Source organism: Notamacropus eugenii, chromosome 3, assembly GCF_028372415.1.
Source record: "Notamacropus eugenii isolate mMacEug1 chromosome 3, mMacEug1.pri_v2, whole genome shotgun sequence".
NCBI lineage: Eukaryota > Metazoa > Chordata > Mammalia > Diprotodontia > Macropodidae > Notamacropus > Notamacropus eugenii.
This window is the reverse complement of record NC_092874.1, coordinates 192,016,982-192,033,011: the sequence shown is the minus strand read 5'-3', so window position 1 is coordinate 192,033,011 and position 16,030 is coordinate 192,016,982. Positions and strand designations below refer to the sequence as shown.

At 37.5% G+C, this 16,030-nt stretch overlaps 1 long non-coding RNA gene across 1 annotated transcript; it reads left to right on the top strand.

Moving 5' to 3' along the window:
• The first annotated feature begins 1,156 nt into the window (after positions 1-1,156).
• LOC140533667 (uncharacterized) lies at positions 1,157-11,136 on the top strand. Its single transcript, XR_011977023.1, has 2 exons — positions 1,157-3,076; positions 10,955-11,136. It is a non-coding gene; the product is annotated as an uncharacterized lncRNA (long non-coding RNA).
• The last annotated feature ends 4,894 nt before the right edge of the window (positions 11,137-16,030 follow it).

Genomic DNA, 16,030 nt, shown 5'->3' with positions numbered 1-16,030 from the left:
TGATGAGTGAGAAGTTTTGAGAACTTTCGGGGTCAATGCCTTTTTAAACTTCCCTTCCCCCAATAATGCAGCTCGTATAATGGTAAATGCAGCAGCCTGGATCCATGCAGAGCCCCAGCCTGCTGGCAGGTAATTTGACTCTTTCTGCTTGTTTCTCATCACCAGCCTATATTCTAACTTGCCCTTTCCCCTCTTCCCTCTCTTCTTCCTTCCCCATTTCATTTTAAGAAAAAGTATTGGTTTATAGACACTCTAACTCTGACTTAGGAAAAAAATGCATAAACATAACCTGTTAAATTTCTTTCTGTTTAATTTCCCCTTTTGGGTGAGCTTTGGAACTGGTTGGGATGAGTACATGACATTCTTGGGGGAGGCTGTTTGGAAGCACAGATATATTCCTATTCTTTGCATATGTGTCTGTATTTGGGTATTTTAGATTGTGGGGGGGATTTTTTGGCTTTGTTTTTGTTTTGGGTTTGTTTGTTTCTTCCATTGTGCTACTCTGGCTTAAGCTTTTACAGGGGTTGGTGTTCCAAGTACACAGTGAGCTCACAGTATAAAGACATCAATTAAGAGTTGACAGGTATGGAAAACTAGAGTTTTGAAAAGGTAAAATTAGGAATTAGGCTAAATGTTACACTTTTTATCATAATAGCATTTAGCTTATAGCACTTCGATTTTTATGACATTATTATAAAGTTGAGCAGGGATATTGAGTAATAGAAAGATAATAGAAAGTAACTAGTTACAAAGTAATTTAAGTACTAATCTTTCAGTACCAAGCATTTCTCTGACACTCATGTTAACAGGGGGGGAATTGTAATTTCCTGTCTTCAAATGATCCTATAAAATTAAAGATGAAAAATCACAGGATTTGGGGAAGTGGGGAGTGGGATGGGACAGTGGAATATAGTGGTTAAGAAGTTTGGCTTAGTTTATGTTTGTTGGTAAGAGGCAAAATCAGGAACAAAACTAGTAAGTTCAGTTAGACCACTCCCTAGTTTACTGATTTGCATTACTCTCTGTTTTTCTTTTTAAGCTAAATTTGATGAGCCTTGTATTCCATAACTGCTTTTCAAGATTTTTTTCTGACATGATTTCACCTTACTCCCCAACCAGAGAAGTTGTGGTTTTAGTGAGCATCAGTCAGGAAAAAGGTCATTTAGCCCTGCCTCTTCATCTTATTGCATGTGTGCAAAGTCATTCATCCTGTGCTTCACATTTTTTTTATAAAATAGAGGTCACTCAGAAATAGAGGTCTAAGAATTGTGAGGCAATGATATCTTCCCTAATTCATTAAAATTCCTAAATGAAGGAATCCAAGTTCAGGGTACTGCATTCCTTGAAGTATTATGAGATACCTTAAGAAGAAATGAGCCCTGAGGACCTTGGTCTGTAGCTGACTGTGATGGTCAGCAGCAGATGGTATGGAGTAGATACCCTGAAGGGCCATAGAGAGATAGTTTCAGAGACTTTCCATTCTTATATCCCAGTTTTTAATGACCCAGGTGTATTTGGTAGGTGTTGTAATTTAAAAGGCCTTGGATACATTATTTTCAAGTAGATTTCTCCATACTTACATACAATTGGTACAGTTGATCGGAAAAATGACATTTAAACCTGCTGGCTACCATTGAGATTTGAGATGAGGGATGAGGGTGTGGGTGGTCAAAATGTTGTTTTAGATTTCAGTCAGAGAGACTTCCCTGTGCCCCACTTCCCAGAAGCACAGCAGGCCTCTGAGAGCAGCCATGGGAATGGCGAAGCCCTGATGTCACCAACTCTTCTGCTCAGGCCACCCTGCATACTGAGGTCAAAGGATGGGGGTTGAGAGTTGGGGAAATAAATGAAGAGGAAAATGGAACATCAGTTCACTCCCTCTGTTAAACTAGAGTTCAGTGCTTAGAATAGTATTCATCTTTAAGTGTTGGCAGGTGGCTTTTCCTTTTATTTGTTTGTTTTTCTTGTGGGAGGGGTGGGAGGAGAAGGGCAAAGGGGAAAATGATCCGTAACGACCATCATTTGGTTATTGAATTAAATACTTTGGTAGCTAGCATAACAACTATAACAGCAAAAATAATAATGCTCCTAAATGGTGGTGGTGGTAAGATAAATCAGTATCAGGTTGTAAAAACAAAACTTTATAGACTTGTTAAAACTGTTTTCTTATCTCTTTTACACATGTATTCTTTTTCCCTCTTTTCATTCTGCTGTGTGTGTGTCTGTCTGTAGGTATCTGTATGTCTGTGTCTCTGTATATAAGTAATGTACATGTTATTTGGGGAAATGTGTATTAATAATTTTCTCCAGTAGAAAAACAGTGTTATAGAATTTCTAAATAAAATAAATGAGCAGTTTTCAATAAGTCACTATATGACATATGCAGATGTCTCATTTCAAATGTAGGTGGGGTTTATATGTGTATGTTTGTAATTTTACGCAATCCAAAACATTGAAAAATCAGGAAGATGTAGCCCCATTAGGTTCTAAAAAAACCTAATAAAAATTAAATTTTTACTCATTCTACTGCTATTTTGGTGATCTCTGAAATACAATTTTGCAAGGCTTTGGGACTACCAAATTCAGGTTTTTTAAGTGCGTGTATCTAAAGTGACCCTTGATATAGCTAATAGCAGTGGAATTAGGAAAGTAACCAATTATTTTTAAAAAGAAAGAGAAGTATGTCTTAGACATTGTAATTGCTGATGGCTTAAGCTTCTCATTTTGGAATTTTGCCAGTCTTTCTTAAAAGTTAGCCATAACTTTACTGTGTGTGATATGTATATTTGGTATCAGGTGCCATAAAAATAGTAGGAAGACAAACACAGTATGTTGGACAAAGGAACCCTGTTTGGTTAATGATCTGATACTGAACAGAACCTCTTCTATGTACCCTTCTGGTGCAGCAGAGTAATAAACTGGTAGGTGGCTGCAGTAGAAGAAGGACTTCTTCAGACTGGTGATTGTGACCTGAAAATTCTACAGAAGGGGAAGTGGAACATGAAATAGACGATGGAAACAAAGGGGAAAGAGGATGGAAGAGAGATTAAGGCTTCTGGGATTTACACTCTGGGTGGTAAGTCTTCTTAGTTTTTGACTCTTAGCAGAGTAAAATTATTAGTCTGTTAGAAGGATTGCATAAGACAGTTATTGATATGTGTATGTATGCTTAGACACATGCACATGCAAATACACATAGGTATTCTACCCATCAATGTGTAATTAAAACTTTTTTTAGCCAGTGTAGTTTCACCCTTTAAAATGAACAGACTAAGAAAAGGCCACCCCTAAAGTGGTAGTGTTGTGAAATGGAATGAGGACTGCTGGATTTGGAATCAGAGTAGCTGGCTTCAAAACCCAGCTTTGCCATTTATTCCCCTTGTGACTTTCATCCAACCTTTCTGGGATCTCAGTCTCCTCATCAATAAAATGAAGAGTTTAGACTAGATGGTGCCTTAGGTCCCTTCCAAACCTGAGTCTGTGGTGATATGTATAATACATTTCTTAACTGTGTTGTGGATTTCAACACATTTAATGATGGAATGCAGTAACCTATCTGATAACTGGTTAAATTTTTTTTAACATGTACTTTCATCATATGTAATATATATTTTATATATATATGTATATATATATATATAATTTATTTATTTTTGGTTTTTAACATTTGCTTCCATAAGCTTTTGAGTTTTGAATTTTCTCCCCCACCACCTCCAGCCCTTCCTCAAGATGGTGTGCATTCTGATATGGGCTCTACATTCATATTAATACATTCATATTAAACATATTTGCACGTTAGTCATGAGGTAAAGAAGAATTACAGCTAATGGGAGGAACCACAAGAAAGAAGAAACAACACAACAGAAGACAAGGAGAGCAAATAGTATGCTTCTACCTGCATTCAAACTCCAAAGATCTTTCTCTGGATGTGGACAGTCCATCATGAGTCTTAGAACCTAGCTACATTTTTTAAAATCTGGGTGAAGAATAAAATAAAGGAAGTTTTAACTAGTTTCTAAAAAATAAAAGGATTGCCTTACCTCGTCGTTGCCCTCTTCCCAATCCTGCCCTTATTTCTGGTGGTGGTGGTGGTGGGTACAGGCAGGGAATTGAGAACACATTCAGGAAAGGCACAGCAAGATTAATTTCTTTTGAGTTATTATGCAGATGTGAGTTAGAAAAAAGTGCTAGTGACAAAGTGAATCAATAAAACTTTTTAAAAATATTTTATACACAATGTGCTACCTTCAAATTAGACTAAAAAGGTGACTTCTGTCTGTCTACTTTTGGGGCTGCCACTGAACCATCCTTCTTTCTCTCTCCCTCCATCTGTATTTCTAACCCTGTGACTCAGTCTCTCGATGTCTTTGTGTCTCTCATTCTTTGCTTACCTGTTTCTCTCTCCCTGTGTTTTTTCTTCTAGCTTACTTTTGTGTGTTTCCATGTGTATATGTCAACTCAATTGGCTCTTGCCCTTGCTTTTTTTCTATGTATGCTTCTTTATAGAGCTTATTCTTCAATACCCCATAGGAAGGAAGGAAATAAATTTGGATACCATGTACCAGGCACTGTGCTAACGTACTTTACAAATATCTACAAGCTTATGAGTTATGAGTCAGTGTTGTGTGACAGCCAAGGAAATGAATTCTGTCTTTGGTTTTTTTCAAGAAAGGAATAGTATCCAGGAATGAGAAGGTGATAGTTCCCGCTGTACTCTGCCCTGGTCATTCATATCTGGAATGTTGTGTTCTATTCTCAGTGTCATATTTTAGAAAAGGTCATTTATAAATGAGCTCATTTAATAATGAACTGAAAAGAATTCCGAAGAAGACAAGTCATTCTATGTAAAAATGAGTTGAAATACCTGAGAATCTTTAGCCTGGAGTAAAATTCAAAGGTGGTTATGATAGTTTTCTGTAAATACTTGAAAGGTTTTCACATGAAGGAGGAATTTTGCTGGTTCTGTTTGACCTCAAAGGACAGAATTGGGAATAGTAACTAAAAGTGGCAGATACAAATTTAGGTTTAATTTAAAGAAAAACTGCCCTAACAATTAGAACAATCTAAAAGTAAAACAGAACGCTCTAGAAAGTAATGAATTTTCCCTATCTTGAGATCTTTATAGACTAGATAGCTTTGAAACTTCTGAACAATGAAATTTTGTGATTTCTCTTTAGTGCCCTAGAGACTTCCTTGATGTTTTGGTAGTTATGCAGTCGTAGGCTGTATCTAATCAAATTCTCTCATTTTAGAAATAAGAAATGGAGGCCTAGAGAAATTGTGACTTATCCCCAGATCACAGAGTAAAAAGTGGCAGAGCTGTAATTTGAACCTGGTCCTCTTAGTTCAATTTTGCCTCTCTTTCCACTGTAAAACATTGCTTTGTAAGTTAGGGTTGATTTCATAAAACTTCTACAGTTAATCTTTATAAATGTAATAAAAATCTTTCTGGGAAGGCTATACAGATAGAGCTGCTTATTAAAACAATAGGGGATTGCCTTTTTCAGTGTTATTTTTTGATTAAAAAAAAAATTCATAGTGTACTTGTGAGTACTCCATTTTCATGTTTACTGATTTTTGTAAATACGTTAAACATGTCAAAACATTTATAGCATTGAGCATCAAGTAGATGTCTTTTCCCTAAGAACAGACTCCTTTTTCAGACATTTGTGGGGGAAATGAGACCTTATGGAAAACAGGATTTGGTTCAGTTAGGTTTCTTACTCAATTAACCTTAAGACTCCTACCCTCCCGCTATCACTCCTGAACTGAAGTATGTATTAACATAACAAAGAAAAACATCTACAGTACACTAAAATAAGAGTTTTTGAGTGTTTTATCTCCATTCCTTTTTACTTCTGAAAGGGAATCAGAGGGTCAGAGGAAGGTTTTTAGGTTAAGAAGAAGAAAGAAGGACGGGGAAAAGACTGTTTGCTTGGAACAAGCCGGGTTCTCAGAAGTACACAGAGCTAGAACAGCTGATAGCAGGGAACCAGTCAGAGACTCTCAGAGTTAGAAAGGACCTTGGAGACTCTTGAAACCACTTAGTATATTCCTGGAAATCCTCTTTCTAGGATCTATAGAGCCTCATTTCTTTTTTCTGTTATAAGTATTGAAGAATGTTCACAATTAAAATGTTTGAAGTTACGCTTATATAATCATGATCATTTAAGAGGGCAAGAGATATACTTTGAGAGAACAATGCCTGCGTTTTTTTATAGCCAACTACTCAAAAAGTAAAATTTTCTGTATGCCTTCAGAGATGTTTTTCTCAGGGAGTAGAATTTAATTCTGTTCTAAGAATAGACACCACACATAATCCATCTCCTGTGTTTTTATTCAGTGCACAGAAGATGCTTAAGATAGTTAATTCCCATATCATCAAAAAAATGTTCTTTCTTATAGAAGTGACTTTTATCTTGAGGTGGTCTATTGTTTGGAGTGGTTTTAGACTCTTCTTTTTTACTTATTTGACACAGTCACACATAGATCAATTCTGTCTTTCAGTCGTCTCTTGTATTTGGCATCTCTGTTTTACTCCCACCATAACAACTGCCATTCAGACTTTCAATTTCTTCTACCCAGACTATGGTACCAGCCTTCTAATTGATCTTTCTGTTTCTTCTCTTATCTCCTCTCCAATCGATGATCTACATGGCTACACATCACTGCTCATGTCACTTCCCTCAGTGATTCCTCATTGCCTGTTTAGCTTTACCTCTTTGCATATTCGACATCCCAGTGACAGTGCGGTTGCTTTCACTTGTGACTTTGGGTCTTTCCTTGCCTATCTTGCTGTGTCTTCTCATGGCTCACAACTCCACCTGTTATATGTGTCCCCTTCTTCCCCTTCCCAAGGGAAAAGGAACCTCTTACTCCAAGGATTCCTCATAACATCAGTTACTTGTATACTTGTGCTCTCTCCCCCCGTCCCAGCCCACCCCCAATTGTAAGCTCCTTTAGAGTAGAACTTAGTTGTCTTCACAGTGTCCAGCACAAGGACTTCACATGGTAGGGTTTTTTTTGAATGTGGAGTAATTAAATCTTTTTCCTTTCGGTGCTGACAAGCTCCCTAGATTGTATGTTAAAGATTTCTAGATTATCTAGGTAGATATCTATCTAGAACCTTTTAATGCTTAGCCCTGGGGTAGACCTCAGATGGAAGCAGAGCACCAGCTTGAATCTAGAATCATTTTTCTTTGCCAAGATGCAATAATACAGCCTGAATCCAAAATTCAGATTTTGTTCGTGGTATGTCATAGAATAGTTCATAGGATCGTAGAATTGGAACTGGAAGGAACCTTATAGAAGAGGAAACTGAGTTCTAAGTGGTCAACAAGCATTTATTAAACTCTTGGTATGTGCCAAACAACTCTGCTGTGTGCTGGAGATACAACGGCAAAAACAAGGTCTCCACCTTCAAGGAGTTTCTAATGGAAGATCACCTATAAACAACTCTGTAGGTCCAAGTATATGCAGTGTTAGGTTGAAGGCAATCTCTGGAAAGGCACTAGTGAGGGAGTCCAGAAAGACTTCTACATAAGGTGGGATTTGAAGTGAATCTAGAAGGAAGCCAGAAAACTGAAGTGAGGAGGGATAAAATTCTAGGCCTGAAGGAACAGCTCCAGTTAGGAGATAGAATGTTGTGTGGGAAGAACAGAAAGGTGGCACCATCACTAGATTGTACAGTATATGGGAAGTGAAGTGTAAAAAGACAGAACTATAGGAAGGAACTAGGTTGAAACAACAAAACTTGGCAACAGAGTAGATTTGTGGAATGCATATAATAGAGGAGATGAGAATGACATCGAGTATGGGAACCTGGGTAACTGGGAGAATAGGTGGTAGTACCATCCTCAAGTTGAGAAGAGAGGAAGATTTGAGGTACAGATAATGAGTTCAGTTTTTGACATGTTGAGTTTGAGGTATCTCTGGGACATTCCATTTGAGATGTCCAAGAAGCAGCTGGTATTATGAAGCTGGAGCTCAGGAGAGAGGTTAAGGCTATGTAGTGATGATAATTGAACCCATGGAAGCAGGTGAGATCACATAGTATAGACAGATAAGAAGGCCAGAGGGAGAGCCCTCTGGGAGATCCACAGTTAGCGAGTATAATCTGGATGAAGATCTAACAAAGCCTGAGAGAGCAGTTATGTAGGAGAAGAACCAGGAGATGACTGTGTCACGAAAATCTAGAGGAAAGACAGCTATCACAGAGAAGTGCAGGATCAACAGTGTGAGAAGTTAGAGAGATCAAGATGGATGAAGATTGAGAAAAGGCCACCAGATTTGGCAATTGAGATACATGGTGACTTTGTAAAGAGCATATTTGAGTGATGAAGCATTGGAAGCCATATTGCAGAGCGTTTAGAAGAGAGGGAGTAGAAGCAGTGATTGTAGATAACTTTCTCAAAGAACTTAGCTAAAAAGAAGAGGAAAGATAGAAGGCAATGGCTAGCAGGGATAGTATTATCAAGAGAAGGATTTTTAAGGATGAAGAAGACGTGAGCATTTGTGTAAACAGCAGGAAAGGAACCAGTAGATAGGGAGATAGTGGGAATGATAATAGAGGGGGTAGTCTGCTGGAGAAAGACCATCTCTTCCAAAAGGCACTGATGAAAGAGGAGGTAGTAGGTTGTGAGATGAGGAGGAAGAAGAGAGGTTTAGTAGCTTGCCCAGGGTCACAGATCTCATAAATGTTCAAGGTAGTGTTTGAACCTAGTTCTTTTTATACTTCAGGTCCAGCATTATCCATTACTCCATGCTGCCTCCCAACATCTTGCAGCATATTGATATAAACTATACATGTTTATCTGAGATTATACACTCCGGGCAGCTAGGTAGCACAGTGGGTAGAGCACTGAACCTGGAGTCAGGGAGACCTGAGTTCATATCCAACCTTAGACACTGTGTGACCCTGGGCAAATCACTTAACCCTGTTCACCTCTTCTGTAAAATGAGCTGGAGAAGGAAATGGCAAAGCACTCCAGTATTTTTGCCAAGAACACCCCAAATGGAGTCACAAAGACTTGGACACGAATGAAGGCAGATAAACCACTGTATACCTAGTTTTGGAAAGTTCAGGAGTAAATTAGAAGAAATTAACTTACTTTCATTCTAAATAATTGCCACATACATTTTTATGCCTACATAATTTCACATTTGATATTTTAGAGGGAAATATCACCAATATCAAAATGTTATGATGAAATTGCTTTTTCACATTATCCCAAACTCACTTTACGAAATCTTCATTTACATCACTATAGTAAGATCGAAAAGGTAGTTGTTTTACCCCTTTTTAATCCTCAAACTTGTGTGATTTTTATGAAAATACATAAATTTATCCTGCCTCTGTTTCTTTTTTTGTTCTGTCAGTTTCTCTAACAGTAAAATGGAACAAAATGTACCCAGTGGCACCAGACTTTTTGAGTAGTAATCATTCTGAATTTTGTTTCACTGATTAATTTCTAAATCCAATGCTCCTTCCACCCCTTACCATTTAAAATTGTGTTGGTTTCTGTCAAAAATTGTGTTTGAAAACTGAAAAGGGTCCTCCTCAGAGATGATAGACATCTCTTTCATTTTCTTGGCTAACAAGAACTTTAGAAACAAGTGGAGCCTTGAGCTGGAAAAAATGGGTAGGATGGGGGGTATCGGGCTGGAATGCTATATATAAAATAAGACAGAGTCAGGGAGACCTGCATTGAATCCTGACTCTTTAACTTACCAAGTGACTTGGACATGTCATTTAGTCTCTTCAACCTTCAGTCCCATTATCTGCCAAACCAAGATGATAAAACTTGAGTTACTCACCTTAGAGTTGGTATGAGCTAAGTGCTTTGAGATCATAAGACTTTTTATTATGTGAGTAGTTATTTTGCAGTAAATTCCAAATTCTACTCCAAATGTTCATATGGATTATTTGCGCCCAGTCTGTGGTAGAACCTTTCTGAGCTCATATTGGTCTGATCAGGCACTTACCATACCTTGACCCCAACATAGTGATGTCACTTTGGTCCTCTTCAAGAATCAGGCACAACAACTACTACCAACCACTATGTGTGAGGCACATGTGGATGTAAATTTTAGATGAAACACATAAAAGGATTAGGATCAAATGAAAATGTCCTAACTCACTTAATCTGATCCTCAGATGGGCATTTTTCTTCTATTAAAGCAACAATTTTAATTCTTTATCCTGATTTCTGTAGTATAAAGATAGTCATGCTGATTAATTCTACCTACGCAGTCTCATGTCAGCTAGCCCCTGTAATTTTCAAAACCTCTCATTAATTTTAGAGGGCTTCAGAAATCACATTCAGAAATTTAAAATGAGAATTGTTGACTAAGAGTCTTCATTTTGAGGTGTATTTCATTTTTAAAAATTATGAATTTTCCGGTTATCCAAATGAAAATATTTTAGGCCCAACTATAAATCTTAGATATTGAAAAAAAAAAGTGTCAAGAAACACTACTGCAATAATAAAAAATATTGTGTAACTCAGAGTAAGTCTAATGTGTCCTACCTTATCTAAACATAGAAAGTCTTACGCTAGCAAGTCCTCATTCCTGGTCTAATTATACCTTACCTTACTTTTCAATTCACATTTTTAAATACATAGGATTACAAAGGAAACCAGCTGTCAAGTACAGTTGAGAAGGAAAAGAAGGATCACAGACACCAGATCATGAACCTTGTACCTAAAAAGATTTTTATTGTAGGTTAGCTTTTCAGTTCCAGTTATTGACAAACCCCTGCAAGGTCATATTCAGACTATTTTTCCCAATTGTAGTGTCTTAAACATACTATTATTTCTGTAAAGGAATAACTTCTGGGTCCACTGGAGGATGGTAACTTAAATTGTGGCATTTTTTAAAACCCTGTCCTTTGGTTAGTGTGTTCCTTTTCTCACCCTCATAATCGAGACTAATTTTAATTTGTGGTTTTAAGTTTTCTTTCAGGTTTTTGAAGTAGAAAGTGATCGTCCTCCCTTCTTTACTCTGTGGCCATTTTGGATGAAGATAGATTTGACCAAATAGACCTCAGGTGGGGCAAAATGCAGAAGAAAAAAACAGCCTCAACTAATTTGACTGTAATCATATTTTCATAATAAAAGAGCTATGAAACTAGAACCTCAGTATTTTTGAAGAATGTCTTATTTTGTTGCCAGTTACAGGCAGTCGCTCCTCTTTCACACTTACTCTCACTCTCATCCAGAAGTCTGAACATACTAGAGTATGAGCTCTTCTGCCTGCCCTCTGCCCCCTTCTCTGTTTTGTAACTCCCCCTCTGTGTACCCCACCCTGGGATCTTCAGCGAGAAGTTGGTGCCACAGCCCTGAGGCCGTGATTTCTTTTACAGTGCTTATTTATTTTTCTACTCTTCCCCTTTTCTTCAGTGGGCAGCTAGGTGGCATGATGGTAGAGCACTGGATCTGGAGTCAGAAAGACCCCCATTCAGATTTGATCTCAGAAACTTGCTGTGAAACCCTGGACAAGACATTTGACCTCTGTTTGCCTCCGTTTCCTCATTTGTCAAATGGAGATGGTAGTAATAGAAACTACCTCCCAGGGTGGTTGTAAGGATCAAATGAGACAGTATTTATAAAGCACTTAAGAACAGTGTTTGGCACATACTAAGTGCTTAATAAATTATTTCCTTCTTTCCTAGTACAGAAAAATTACTACCCTTCCATCATATATGCCTTCTCTTAAATGAATACATGGTGCTATGATGTTTTCCTCCTAAAGAAACACAATATATAATCCCTCACAAAGCCTGTTACATGTTCCTTCTCATGTCTTTCATTTTCAGTATCATTACCCAGTGTCCCTAAATAAGTAAATTTAGGGTCTTAGGCATTACCAATTTGAAGGAACTATACTAAGCCCTAAAATACTTTAGAAGCATTTATTATGCACCCTGCCCTGAAACCAGAGACTAGTGCTCTTTGTGTCAGAAGCACTAAGGGGATTTAGCCTCAGAAGTAGAAGTTGAAATTTTGGCATCTAAATGTTTTTAGTCCTCATCTGATCCCACAGAATATGTAAAGAATTCCAGTCTTATGATACTTTAAGATGAATGTCCTTAGCCATCATGTTCACCAATCCTATTTGAAAAAGAAAAGATTAAAAAAAGTTCTGATTCAAGGATAAGAGTGATACCTTTAGCCATCAGTCACCATTGAGCATCTCTACTAGACAGTCTGCAGTACAATGAGATACTGTTCCCAGTCTAGATTAAAGAAGGCTAGAGTGTCAAAGATTGTGAAATGTAAAATTCTCTAAAACATCCAAAGCTCTCCTAAGTCAAAGAGCTTCAGGTAATTGGATATCAGCTAGCAGATTACATGAGACATATACTAATGCTATTGAAAAGTACTGGATCTTAATCATTATAATCTGTTTTTTTAACAAGCATATATTGAATGCCTGCTATGTGCAATAGAGGCACTAAGAAGGATATCAAAAAAAGTAAGACAATCTCTATTTTCTAGTATCTAGCTGTCTACCTGTATATCAAAGCATACATATAAAACAGTTAAGTATTAAACAGCATTGTAATATAAATATTAAAATATCAAGATGAGTAGTATATAAAATAACGCTTTGGGAATTTGAAGAAATGGTTCATTGATGTGGCCCAATCCAGAAAATACTTAACTAAATATTGAGTTGAACCTTAAAAGGCAAAGGGGAGGGGAAAGGATGATTCCAGTTGGGTAACAGCAAACACAATAAGTTAAGATGAAGAGATGAAACTGTGACGTGTTTAGGAGTACTGGGAGATACAGTTGGATGTGTTGGCTAAGGCCAAATTATGGAGAGTCTTACATCCTACAGAGAATTGGAGGTTTCTAAGCAATAGTGAGGCAAAGGATGACATAAAACTGGTACAGGGGAAATCCATCATGAGCAATGAGAACAAGTTAGGAGACTTAACAATAGATTGGTGAAGGCTCAGACTAAGGTCAAAGCATAAGGAACATAATAGGTCATATTTATATAGTACTCTAGGGTTTGTAAAGCATTTATATACATTATCACATTTGAGCTTCGCTATAATCTTCTGAAGTAGAACTGGTGATAGTTGTTTTGCAGATAAAAAGGCTCGGAAATTGTCATATCGGGCAGGATTAAAATGCAAGTGTTCCTGATACCAGCTCTAGCATATTGTGGGGCCACACTGCTTGATAGGTTTGATTGGTTGATTTGGGGGAGTTGAGTTTTTTTGGTGACACTGAATATGGGTAATATAGGAAGGAGAAGGGAAAAGATCTCTACCTTGGGAAAACTGAAGAAGGTATATACACAGTTATGTTAGATAGACAAGAATACATAATTAGAGCTGTTGGAGAGGTCAGGACTGGAGGTAAAGATTTCATTGTCTTCAATATTAAGGTTTTTGTTCAAACTTAAAGCATAAAGAAAAATGGAGGGATGAGGACTTAGACTTGGGGAACACCTAAAGTTAAAGGGCCAGAGAAGGAAATGATGTCAAAAGAGTGATTGGGGATATAAAGGAAAAATGAAGCAAGGAGCTCTGAGAATGGAATTTTCCTGACAATGTTTTGTAGAAAGCCTGACTTAATCCATGTTTTTCTATAGCTCCTCTCATGATGGTGATAAGGAATTGCTGCCCTATACATAACTGAAAAAGGTCTGGATCTAGAGAAAGAGGACCTGAGTTCGAATCCCTCATTTGATACTAAACTACTCATGTGTTAATTGTCAAGTCACTTACCACTTTTGGCCTAAATTTCCTCAGCTGTAACAAGTGAATTGGACTAGATGACTGAGTTCAAAATCTTTTTCTATATGTGGCATGCGCCTGGTTTTTTTTCATATGCTTATCAATTCATCTCCCATATTTGAACACAAATTTGTGTTGCCATATGAAGCTGCAGATTGTCTTTTCATTCTGTCCACCAAAGACTAGTGCTGTCCTTCAATCTTACCTCTCCCAATTGCAATTTGTGTCATTGCACTTTAGGACTTTCACCAGATCTCTAAGTTGTGCCGAGATAAATGTAAACATTTGTAGGTAGCATGCTTGTGAAATGAAAAGGTTTGGAAAACACTGGGTTAGAACCCAAATTTTTCTCCTTTACTACAGTCTGGAGAAAATAGCTTCAATTAAAGAGCATTGCTTCTAATTAGCCCAGTCTTTAGATATATGGAATGGTATTTTCCTCTGTTCTTTCTTCCATTATCCCTTTCCTTGCCTCTAGCCCTTGCCACCCAACACATATACACACAGTTTCTGGGGAGAGGGGCCCAGGACCTCCCTGACCACAACATGGCTGAATTTGTTTGTTGGCCAGAAAACCAAAAGTTTACTGCCACACACAGACCTTAGTCTCTCCTAGAACTATGGAGTATTAATAGAGAGTACTTGATGGAGCATGAACCTGATAATTTTTCAGATGCTTAAAGATAGCTGTCATGAGGTACTAGATGTATCTTATACTCCTTGGCCTCAGAAAGTATAATTAAAAGCAAAGGGTATAAGAAGGAAATTATTGTTTCTAACTAGAACCATCCCACAGTGGAATAGGTTACCTCAACAAGTAATGGATTCCCCCCATCAGTGAAGATCTTTGAGAAAAATTTGGATGATCACTTGCTGGGAATGTGACCGAGAAAATTACTGTTCATGTATTTGTTGGGCTACACAACTAGTGGATTTTGTGAAATCTATGGCATCTTTTTTTTTTTTTTAGCTTTTCTAACTGGCAATGTGTGACAAGATACAGTCCTTTGTAAGTGGTGGTACCACGTGTAAACATGTTTGATCAGAGAGGCAGTGCATCCTAGAAGCCTGTAGGCTCTAGACTAGCTCCTCAAATATCCTTTGTACTTAGTCAATTATCCCAATCAGTTATCCCAGTTCTTCCTTCCCTGAAGGTAACAGTTAACATTTACTCTCCCTTTAGTTCTGTCTCCTCTTTAGATCTTGTATAATAGGTAATAGGGAATAAGTTCTTGAGCAGGTTAGGTTTTTACAAAAACCTATAAGCTGTAAGATACAATGGAGTGTGAACGTATGTGAGGCAGAGCTAGATATCCAGGACGTGGATTAGTATGGTGACTATGAAATTATACTCTGAAGTCATTAGAACATGGTGACTGAATATGACACAATAAAGTTAAATGAAAGTATAAAAATCTGATGTTAAATGTAGTTCAGAAAGTATATATGATTAGAGGGGATAAGAAGTGATAAGATTTCTGCCTTTAGGAGTGACTAAAGAATGAGTGGAAGGTCAGGACTGGAAGTAGAGATTTTGTGACCATATCTGTTCAGGGCATAGCTGAAAGGTGATAAATGTACAACTGGATTAAACCTCATATATTTCCAGTTAAAGAGCAACAAAAAAAAGTCCCTTTAGAATCCTAATGTCTTCAGGGGTGATAGAGGGAATTAAGTGAGACAGGATCTGAGGGTAATTTTCTTCTCTTCTAATGGTCTTAGAAAGGAGGAGGCAAGGGGAGGGGGTGGGAGAAGAAGTGGCGAGCAGATGACATGAACAAATTTAATTGAGAGGTGACTAGGTGATGTAGATATAGTGCTGGATTTGGGAGTCAGGAGAAGTGAGTTCAAATACTGCTTCAGATAGTGTGTGAATCTGTAGGTTACAGCCTCTAGGCCTCAGTTTCTGCACCTGTAAAATGGATATAATAACACCTGTTTTACAGATTATTGTTCACAGAGGAACAAATGAGATAATGTGTAAAATGTTTTTGAAAAACCTTATAACACCTGACTTTATAACAACATAAATGCTACAAATAATTACAAAATCTGCCTTCACCTAACAGCTTTGAATACAGTCATCATGTCTCCCAAGTCTTCTCCAGACTAAACTTGTCCATTTTTTTCAGTCCAATGACACAAGGCCTTTCATCATCCTCATCATTGCCCTCTTCCAAACACTCAGCTTATCATGTCCTTTAAATCATAGCATCCAAAACTTTACACAGTACTCTAAATGATGTCTAGTCAGGGCAGAGTACAGCTGGACTA